Source organism: Hemibagrus wyckioides, linkage group LG17, assembly GCF_019097595.1.
Source record: "Hemibagrus wyckioides isolate EC202008001 linkage group LG17, SWU_Hwy_1.0, whole genome shotgun sequence".
Classification (NCBI taxonomy): Eukaryota; Metazoa; Chordata; class Actinopteri; order Siluriformes; family Bagridae; genus Hemibagrus; species Hemibagrus wyckioides.
Genome location: NC_080726.1, coordinates 16166 through 27500, shown reverse-complemented (window position 1 = coordinate 27500; position 11335 = coordinate 16166). Strand labels below are relative to the sequence as shown.

General features: G+C 47.4%; 1 protein-coding gene across 4 annotated transcripts in view; it reads left to right on the top strand.

Moving 5' to 3' along the window:
- Positions 1-138, top strand: part of asph (aspartate beta-hydroxylase) — a 76755-nt gene extending 76617 nt beyond the window's left edge. For all 4 annotated transcript variants that reach the window (XM_058413392.1, XM_058413390.1, XM_058413389.1 and 1 more), the window contains one exon: positions 1-138. This exon is cut by the window's left edge and continues 1534 nt beyond it. The gene's annotated coding sequence lies outside the window, so the exon portion shown is untranslated.
- Positions 139-11335: the final 11197 nt, after the last annotated feature.

The window sequence follows — 11335 nt, the reverse complement described above, 5'->3', positions numbered from 1 at the left end:
CTGTCCTGCTGGATGACACTAACACACACACACACACACACTAACTTATTGCAGGGTTAGAGACTTTGGGGTCACTGTTTTTTGGGAATGTGACAGTTTTCTGTTTGAATTCTGCAATAAAGTTTTGGGACAAAAACATTTGATTTTGGTCTGAATTCACTCCTGAGTTCTCACACACACACACACCTGATAAACCCTTAAATAACAGCTCTATAGAAATGAAGATGTAAAATTTTAGAGGTGAGGAAAAACTCCAGTAGAGGACATACCCTCACCTGGGTAACGGTCAAGTAGAGCGGTGCAGTGTCTGAGAAACTCTTGAGTGTCCACTAGATGTCGTTATAACACTGTTTAAACACAGAGGTCAGTTTATCAGCTCCACTGCCTGCAGGCCATTCTACAACTGTATAATTACTGACAGTAGTGACAGACACTGCAGGGTGTGTGTGTGTGAGAGACTTTTCTGATCCTTGTTATAGTTGACATTGAGCATGTAGCGTTTTCTCACGCTGTGAAACTTGGACTTGCCCCCCCCCACACACACACACACACATCACAGGAACACCTTCACCTTCAGATGACCTGCTGCTTCACCTTCAGATGACCTGCTGCTTCTCTCTGATGCTTCTGCTATTCATGAATTATAATGTATTAATATGAATGTAAATAAATGAGAGATCCAGGTCATTTGTCTGGACATCACACACACACACACACAGGTCACTGCTGTTTTATTCTCTCCTGCTCTCTCAATACTAGTTCATGAGCATTATTTTTATCTTTGTATTATTTTATTTTCCTCATCTTGACTCGAGACTCCAAAACTATGGGGTTAAGTTCAAACTATCAAAAAGAACAGAAAATAAATAACAGAAATAAAAAAGAGTATTATCCTTTGTTAATTTATTCTGGTGCTCTCTCTGTCTTTCTCTGTATCTCTCTCTCTCTCTGTCTCTCTCTGTATCTCTCTGTCTTTCTCTGTATCTCTCTCTCTCTCTGTCTCTCTCTGTATCTCTCTGTCTTTCTCTGTATCTCTCTCTCTCTCTGTCTCTCTCTGTATCTCTCTGTCTTTCTCTGTATCTCTCTCTCTCTGTCTCCCTCTGTATCTCTCTGTCTTTCTCTGTATCTCTCTCTCTCTGTCTCCCTCTGTATCTCTCTCTCTCTGTCTCTCTCTCTGTGTATCTGTCTCTCTCTCTGTCTCTGACTGTCTCTCCCTCTCTCTCTCTGTATCTGTCTCTCTCTCTCTCTGTCTCCCTCTGTCTCTCTCTCACTCTCTCTCTGTATCAAATTCAAATGAGCTTTATTGACATGACTGTTATAGGACAGTGTTGCCAAAGCATTGACAATTATACATTCAGTTCATTTTTAAAACACATTTAAAGTGGAGAGTAGAGAGAAAAAAATAAATAAATCAATAAAATAATAATAATGAAAAAATATAATAATAATAATAATAATTCAAAGAAGTATATATTTTTGTCACATTAGAAGAAGAGTTTGTGAACACATGGAGTCGGAGGGTGAGTGTGAGGAGTGTTAAAGGTGAAGGAAGGGTTTCAGATGAACTCTACTGTATGGTGAAGACTCAGTGTCCCTCATGTAGTGGCAGGACGAGACGTACTGAGCAGCCAGAATAACACCGTCTGCCTTCTCTCCCAGAACATACAGGAGTTTGTCCAGATTATTAGTCTGAAGGAATTCAGGTAGAATTTGCCCTCTGTGTGAGAAATATGTGTCTAATGGCTGTGTATTTGCTGCATTCTGTGAGGAAGTGCAGCTCGTCCTCTACCGCTCGCTGTGGGCAGTGTGGACAGTCTGTCCTCTACCGCTCGCTGTGGGCAGTGTGGACAGTCTGTCCTCTACCGCTCGCTGTGGGCAGTGTGGACAGTCTGTCCTCTACCGCTCGCTGTGGGCAGTGTGGACAGTCTGTCCTCTACCGCTCGCTGTGGGCAGTGTGGACACAGTCTGTCCTCTACCGCTCGCTGTGGGCAGTGTGGACAGTCTGTCCTCTACCGCTCGCTGTGGGCAGTGTGGACACTGTCTGTCCTCTACCGCTCGCTGTGGGCAGTGTGGACACTGTCTCTCCTCTACCGCTCGCTGTGGGCAGTGTGGACACTGTCTCTCCTCTACCGCTCGCTGTGGGCAGTGTGGACACTGTCTCTCCTCTACCGCTCGCTGTGGGCAGTGTGGACACTGTCTCTCCTCTACCGCTCGCTGTGGGCAGTGTGGACACTGTCTCTCCTCTACCGCCGCTGTGGGCAGTGTGGACACAGTCTGTCCTCTACCGCTCGCTGTGGGCAGTGTGGACACAGTCTGTCCTCTACCGCTCGCTGTGGGCAGTGTGGACACAGTCTGTCCTCTACCGCTCGCTGTGGGCAGTGTGGACACAGTCTGTCTTCTACCGCCGCTGTGGGCAGTGTGGACACAGTCTGTCCTCTACCGCTCGCTGTGGGCAGTGTGGACACTGTCTGTCCTCTACCGCTCGCTGTGGGCAGTGTGGACACTGTCTGTCCTCTACCGCTCGCTGTGGGCAGTGTGGACACTGTCTCTCCTCTACCGCTCGCTGTGGGCAGTGTGGACACAGTCTCTCCTCTACCGCTCGCTGTGGGCAGTGTGGACACAGTCTCTCCTCTACCGCTCGCTGTGGGCAGTGTGGGCACAGTCTGTCCTCTGCCGCTCGCTGTGGGCAGTGTGGACACAGTCTCTCCTCTACCGCCGCTGTGGGCAGTGTGGACACTGTCTGTCCTCTACCGCCGCTGTGGGCAGTGTGGACACTGTCTGTCCTCTACCGCTCGCTGTGGGGCAGTGTGGACACAGTCTGTCTTCTACCGCTCGCTGTGGGCAGTGTGGACACAGTCTGTCCTCTACCGCTCGCTGTGGGCAGTGTGGACACAGTCTCTCCTCTACCGCTCGCTGTGGGCAGTGTGGACACAGTCTGTCCTCTACCGCTCGCTGTGGGCAGTGTGGACACAGTCTCTCCTCTACCGCTCGCTGTGGGCAGTGTGGACACAGTCTGTCCTCTACCGCTCGCTGTGGGCAGTGTGGAAAGACTCTCCTCTACCGCTCGCTGTGGGCAGTGTGGACACTGTCTGTCCTCTACCGCTCACTGTGGGCAGTGTGGACACAGTCTCTCCTCTCTGGGCCTCCAGCTCTGCCTGTGTCGGCCGGTCTCCACGGTCAGACCGTGGTCACTCAGCCGGTACTTTGACATAAGTTTTCTTTGTTGTGAATTTTTTATGTTAATAAGGTATGTTGCCAATTTATAATCTGATTTAATTCTACTGAAGTACATTAATTTGTTTACTTCTTTGATTTTGTTTTGCCGATCATGAATGTTTTCATCTTGTGTTGTTTTTTCTGTTTGTTTTAATTTGGCCTGTCTGAGCTGGACAGATGGGTTTAACTGGTGTTTCTGTGCTATATAACGTAAAGGGTCACTCTCTGTGTGTCCTGCTCTGTGTGTAAAGGCCCAGTGGTGGTAGTGTTCAGGGGGTGAGTCTGACCGCTGGAACCAGAATCTAAGCCACAGTTTAACAGGAACACTGAATTTATATAGAATTATATAAATGAATGAATTTATATATTCTCTCTCTCTCTCTCTGTCTCTCTCTCTGTATCTCTCTCTTTGTATCTCTGTCTCTCTCTGTCTCTCTCTCTGTATCTCTCTCTCTGTATCTCTGTCTCCCTCTGTCTCAATCTCTCTCTCTCTCTCTCTCTCTCTCTCTGTATCTCTGTCTCTCTCTCTCGCACACTCGCTCTCTGCGCATGCGTGGCGGAGAGGCGAGTGTGGCGTGTAGAGTGCTTGAGAGCGGTTGGCGTTTTGCCAATTTTTTCGGCACTAAAGTCCTTTTTTTTTTCTTTTCGTTTAAGATCTCGAACTATCTATATACTTATTGTGTGAGTGTGTGTGTGGATAATAACTGGGTGTGAGCGAGTGTGTGCGCGCGTGTGCAGGTGTGTGTGTGTGTGCAGGTGTGTGTGTACGCGTGTGTGTACGCGTGTGTGCGTGTGTGTGTACGCGTGTGTGCGTGTGTGTGTGTGTGAGTAGCATGTCGGTGAAGCGTGGTTATGGCGGATCCGACCGCGAGGTTGTGTGAGAGTTTGACTCGCCGGCACGGTGTCCGTGTTGTGTGTCCGGTGAGTGTTGAAGAATGTTGTTTAGCAGTCGGTAACGTGGTGGGGCATGAGAACATTGTCTCTGCCTCCAGAATGAACAGTGCCATTGTGGTGTTTCTGAATAATGTTGAGAAAGTTAGAAATCTGATCCAGAAGGGTATCATTGTTAATAATGAGACAACACTGGTTCTTCCTTCCCCCTCAGTTCCCCAGCTAAGAAAATTATGTTGTCAAATGTCCCTCCTTTTATTTCTGATGAGGCTATTGGTAAAGAGCTGTCTTGCTACAGGCGACTTGTCTCCCCCATTAAGAGAATCCCTCTTGGCTGTAAGTCCCCACTGGTCAAACACTTGGTTTCTTTTAGAAGAATGGTCTTCATGGTTTTTAAAGAAGGTGTGGAAGAGCTGAATGCCGTTTTTAAATTCTCTGTTGAAGGCTTTGACTACAATCTGTTTGTTTCATCTGATACTGATATGAAGTGTTTTAAATGTGGGAAAACTGGTCATCTTGCTCGGGCCTGCCCTGAGAGGCAGAGTGACCCCGGTGTTTCTGAGCGACCGGGGCAGGACGCAGCTGAGCCAGCTGTGGACGTTCCCCCTGTGGCTACAGTTCGGCAGGTTGCTGAGGGCCCCAGCTCAGCCTGCAGCCCAGAAGCCCACTGGAGCTGCAACAGCCCCGGAGAAAAGCCATGCACGGCTGGACCGGCTGCGAAAGCACCATGCTCGGCTCAACCGGTCCGGGTGAAGCCGTGCTCCACTGAGAAGAGCTCAGTGGGATCTGTAGCAGTGCTGGAGCTGCCTCCGCTGGCAGCCGCAGGAACGGAGGTGCACTGCGACCGCCCCGGAAACACCGGACACTACACCAGTGCAGGGGGACGGGGGAGACGTGGACATGGTGGATGAGCCTGTTTTTAAAGTTCCTAACAAAAGGAAAAAACAAGGTAAGGGACGGGGGAAAAAAACAGGCAAAAAAAAGATGCAAAGGTGGAGGAACGGGAAACAGATAGTGACGACTGCATGTCAGATTCGGTTTTAACTCTCGATTCTCAGGAGGAACACATTAATGTCGTTTATAGTGCAGAGGACATCAAAGAGCTTTTAAGAAACACCAAATGGCAAAAGAACGTACCATTAGAAGAGTTTTTCCCGGACTGTAAACAGTTCATTCATGATGTGAAGTTCTTCAGAAGAGAAGGAGCGTTTGTCGATGTTGAAATTTTCCATCTGAAGAAACTGATCACTAGAGTGAACAGGGAAAACTCTGATGATGACTGATGTGTGGTGTGTTTTATGTTACAGTGGTTTTTACCCTCTGTTTAGTTTTATTTATTTTATTTATTTTAATGATTGGTATCAACATTGCGAGTTTAAATATTAATGGAGCAAGAGAGCAGAATCAAAGAGCTAAACTGTATGAAGTTTTAAAGCAGAAGCACATTGACGTTGCCATGCTGCAAGAAACCCACAGTGATACCAGCAATGCTGCTGATTGGGTGAAGGAGTGGGATGGGTTGGTGATTTTAAAGCCATAACACAACACTCAGTGGTGGAGTCGCCTTGCTCTTTACTCACAGTTTTATTCCTTGTTCTTATTCAGTTGAGGAGATTTTAAATGGGAGACTTTTAAAAGTGAAAACTTTTTATGAGAATGAGGTTTTAGTTTTTATCTGTGTGTACACTCCCACCAGTGCAGTGGAGAGGATGATGTTTTTAGACACGTTGAATAATGTCATTGCCGACTGCAACACTGCAGAGATTTTAATTCTGGGTGGAGATTTTAACTGTACTACAGATATTTTAGATCGGAACCACACAGAACCTCACATGGCTTCCCGTAAGCGTCTGTGGGAGATGGTGGAGGCCCACGAGTTGAGCGACATATGAAGAACTTTTCATAAGAATAAGAGACAGTACACGTGGGCCCATGCCATAGATAACACACTCTCCCTGGTGAGATTAGATCACTTTTATGGTTTTAAGCATCAGCTGACGTTTTTTACAAAGTGTTTTATTGTTCCAGTAGATATCTCTGACCACAGCATGGTCCAGTGTACTATCACTATATAGAAGGTTAAACCTAGGAGTGCCTACTGGCATTTTAACACTTCTCTTTTAGAAGACACTAATTTTAAAGAGTCCTTTTATTTATTTATGGAATTGTTTTAAATCTGAGAAGGCAGCTTTTAGTTCACTTCAGCTGTGGTGGGATGTGACTCTTCTTCTTTTTCTTCTTTGGTCTTTTCCCTTCAGGTGTCTCCACAGTGAATCATCTCTCTCCACCTATCCCTATCTTCTGCATCCTCAACACTTACACCCACTAGCTTCATATCCTCATTTATTACATCCATATACCTCCTCTTTGTCCTTCCTCTTTTCCTCCTGCCTGGCAGCTCCATGTCCAACATTCTCCTACCAATATACTCACTCTCCCTCCTCTGGACATGTCCAAACCATCTTAATCTGTCCTCCCTAACTTTGTCCCCCAAACGTCCAACATGAGCTGTCCCTCTGATGTACTCGTTCCTAATCCTGTCCAACCGTCTCACTCCTAAAGAGAACCTCAACATCTTCAGCTCTGCTACCTCCAGCTCTGACTCCTGTCTCTGTCTCAGTGATACTGTCTCTAAACCATACAGCATGGCTGGTCTCACTACTGTCTTGTATCACCTTCCCCTTGATTCTTGCTGATACCTTTCTCCACCCATTCCAACCTGCCTGCACTCGCTTCTTTACCTCTTTCCCACACTTTCCATTACTCTGGACTGTTGACCCCAAGTACTTAAACTCCTGTACCTTCTTCACCTCTTCACCCTGTAATCTTACTGTTCCACTTCCCTCCCTGTCATTCACACACATGTACTCAGTCTTACTACCACTGACTTTCATTCCTCTTCTCTCCAGCGCAAACCTCCACCTCTCCAGGTTTTCCTCCACCTGCTCCCTGCTCTCACTACAGATCACAATGTCATCTGCAAACATCATTGTCCAAGGAGACTCCTGTCTGACCTCCTCTGACAACTGGTCCATCACCACAGCAAACAGGAAGGGCCTCAGAGCCGATCCCTGATGCAGTCCCACCTCCACTCTGAACTCCTCTGTCTGCCCTACACCACACCTCACCACTGTCCTGCTCCTCTCATACATGTCCTGCACCACTCTGACATACTTCTCTGCTACTCCTGACTTCCTCATACAGTACCACAGCTCTTCTCTTGGCACCCTGTCATACGCTTTCTCCAAGTCTACAAACACACAGTGCAGCTCTCTCTGACCATCCCTATACTTCTCCATCAACATTCTCAGAGCAAAAATTGCATCTGTTGTGCTCTTTCTGGGCATGAAGCCATACTGCTGCTCACAAGTTTCCACTACCTTCCTTAACCTAGCTTCCACTACTCTTTCCCAGAGCTTCATTGTATGGCTCATCAACTTTATCCCCCTATAGTTGCTGCAACTCTGCACATCACCCTTATTCTTAAAGATCAGCACTAATACACTTCTTCTCCATTCCTCAGGCATCTTCTCACTCTCTAAAACCCTGTTAAACAGACTAGTTAAAAATTCCACTGCCGCCTCTCCTAGACACTTCCAGACCTCCACCGGGATGTCATCAGGACCAACTGCCTTTCCACTTTTCATCCTCTTCAAAGCCTTCCTGACTTCATCCTTTCTAATCTTATCTACTTCCTGTTCCACAGAGTTCACCCCTTCTACTCTTTGTTCCCTCTCATTTTCCTCATTCAGGTCTTCAAAGTTCTCCTTCCATCTCCTCTGTACACTCTCCTCACTTGTGAGCACCTTTCCATCTCTATCCTTAATAACTCTAACTTGCTGCACATCCTTCTCATCTCGATCCCTCTGCCTATCTAACCTGTACAAGTCCTTCTCTCCATCTCTAGTGTCTAACCTAGTGTACAACTCATCATACACCTTCTGCTTGGCCTTAGACACCTCCCTCTTCACTCTGTGCTGTAACTCCTTGTATTCCTGTCTATTCTCTTCAGTCCTGTCCATGTCCCACTTCTTCTTGGCTAACCTCTTCCTCTGAATACTATCCTGAACTTCCTCATTCCACCACCAAGTCTCCTTATCTTCTTTCCTCCTTCCAGATGACACACCCAGCACCTTTCTTCCTGTCTCCCTGATCACTTCTGCTGTAGTTTCCCAGTCATCTGGCAGCACTACCTGACCACCCAGAGCCTGCCTCAACTTCTGTCTAAATTCCTCACAACATTCCTCCTTTTTCAGCTTCCACCACTTGGTTTTCTTCTCCATCTGTATCTTTGACCTCTGCTTACAGAACATCAGATTCATCCTACACACCACCATCCTATGCTGTCTGGCTACACTCTCTCCCACTACCACTTTACAGTCACTAATCTCTTTCAGATTGCCTCTTCTACATAGGATGTAGTCTACCTGTGTGCTCCTACCTCCACTCTTGTAAGTCACTCTATGCTCCTCCCTCTTCTGAAAATAAGTGTTAACCACAGCCATGTCCATCCTCTTAGCAAAGTCCACTACCATCTGTCCTTCAAGGTTCCTTTCCTTAACTCCAAACTTGCCCATCACCTCCTCATCACCTGTGTTCCCCTCACCAACATGTCCATTAAAATCTGCTCCTATCACCACTCTCTCCCCCGTGGGAATACTCTCTATCACCTCATCTAATTCTCTCCAGAATCTCTCTTTCTCTTCTAACTCACAACCTACCTGTGGGGCATAACCACTAACAACATTCAACATCACCCCTTCAACCTCTAACTTCAGACTCATCACCCTGTCTGACACTCTCTTCACCTCCAGAACATTCCTCACAAACTCCTCCTTCAGGACCACACCTACCCCATTTCTCTTACTATCCACCCCATAATAAAACAGCTTGAATCCTGCTCCTATACTACGAGCCTTGCTCCCCTTCCCCCTGGTCTCCTGTACACACAGTATATCCACCTTCCTTCTCTCCATCATATCAGCCAGCTCTCTACCTTTCCCTGTCATAGTACCAACATTCAGAGTTCCTATTCTCAGTCCTACACTCTTACCTTTCCTCTTCTCTCTCTGTCTGCACACTGTCCTCCCTCCTCTACTTCTTCCACCAACAGTAGCCCAATTTCCACCAGCGCCCTGTAGGTCAACGGCGCCGATGACGGTCGTTGTTAACCCGGGCCTCGACCGATCCGGTATGAAATTTAGAGTACTGACGATTCGCATGGTTAAATTTGGCAATGTTTTACGCCGGATGCCCTTCCTGACGCAGCCCTCTCTATTTATCCGGGCTTGGGACCGGCACAGAAGTCACTGGACTGTGACCCCCATGGCTAGATTAGCTGTGGTGGGATGTGACTAAAACACAAATAAAAGAATTTTGTCAGCAGTACACTCTTAATGTCACAAGAGGCATTGTTAGATCTCTGAAAGCTCTGGAGATAGAAATAGTGGAAGTCCAGCGTTTGGAGGCCACTGGAAATCAAAGGCATATTGAAGCCCTCAAAAGTAAAAAAGCCAAAATGAACGACCTGTTAGACATTACAGCACAGGGGGCGCTGGTCCACTCACGCTTTAAAAGTGCAGCTAAGATGAATGGTCCTTCTAAGTTCTTTTTCAGTTTAGAGCAAAAGAATGGACAGAAAAGATTCATACATGCTGTGTGAACAGAATCAGGGGATCTTGTATCTGAGCCCACTGAAATTCACCAGCAGACAGTAAGCTTCTACTCGAAGCTGTACAGCAGTGAGTGGTCAGGGGCACAAGTGGTGGAGGACAGCTTCCTCATGGACCTGCCAAAGCTCTCTGAGCAAGCGGCCAGAGAGCTGGACAGGGAGCTCACGCTGGAGGAGGTTCATGAGGCTCTCCAGGGGATGGAGAATGGACGGGGGTCAGGTATAGATGGTCTCCCTTGTGAGTTCTACAAAGCATTCTGTGCTGTCATAGGGCAGGATGTGCTGGATGTCCTACGGGACAGCGTGCGGAGAGGTGAACTCCCGTTGAGCTGCAGGAGGGCCGTCCTGACCCTGCTACCGAAGAAGGGAGACCTGACCCACCTGAAAAACTGGCGCCCGGTCTCACTACTGTGCACTGACTGCAAGCTGCTCTCAAAAGCATTAGCCTCGAGACTGACTAAGGTAATGGAGCAGCTCATTCACCAGGACCAGATGTACTGTGTGCCTGATAGGTCCATATTCGATAACGTGTATTTAATTCGTGACATTTTGGACGTCTCCAGGCTATTGGGCTTAAAGACTGGTCTGATTTCTCTAGATCAGGAAAAGGCTTTTGACCGGGTTGAACATGAATATTTGTGGAAGGTGCTGGAAGCCTTCGGGTTCAACCCAGGTTTTATAGCTATGATCAAGGTGTTGTACAGTAACATTGAGAGTGTACTGAAGGTTAACGGTGGTTTATGTGCTCCTTTTAGAGTGTACAGAGGGATCAGGCAGGGCTGTTCCCTCTCTGGAATGTTGTACTCTCTAGGTATTGAACCTCTTTTAAATAAGTTAAGAAGTCATCTCTCTGGTTTTAATATTCCACATGCTAATGCCTCAACATGTTTATCAGCTTATGCAGATGATCTGGTAGTGATGATAAACACATAGAATGATGTCAATGTTTTAAATGACATTTTAAGGGACTTTCAGATTTTATTCTCTGCAAAGGTTAACTGGTCTAAAAGTGAAGCCATTTTAGTTGGGGAGTGGGGAGGTGGGCAACCGTCACTACCAGGAGGCTTAGCGTGGAAAAGAGGTGGTTTTAAATACTTGGGTGTCTACCTGGGGAACAATGAGTTTTTAAACAAAAACTGGGAAGGTTCTGTAGAGCAGGTGAAGGGCAGACTGAGCAGGAGGAAGCGGCTGGTTCCAAATATGTCCTACAGGGGGCGAACGCTGGTCATCAACAACCTCGCCGCGTCGTCCCTCTGGCACAAGCTGGCATGCGTGGATCTGCCGCCGAACCTGCTAGCGAACATCCAGGCCCTGCTGGTGGACTTCTGGGATGGTCTACACTGGATTCCACAGAGTGTTCTCCACCTGCCCAAAGAAGGAGGACAGGGGCTGGTCCAGCTGTCCAGCAGAACCGCAGCCTTCCGCCTCCAGTTTATCCAGAGGCTCCTCACTGGACCCAGAGAGCTAGTATGGAGAGCAGCACCCAGTGGACTATTACGCACAGTTCAAGGACTGGGGCTGGACAGGGCGTTGTTTTTAATGGACACAAAAATGCTG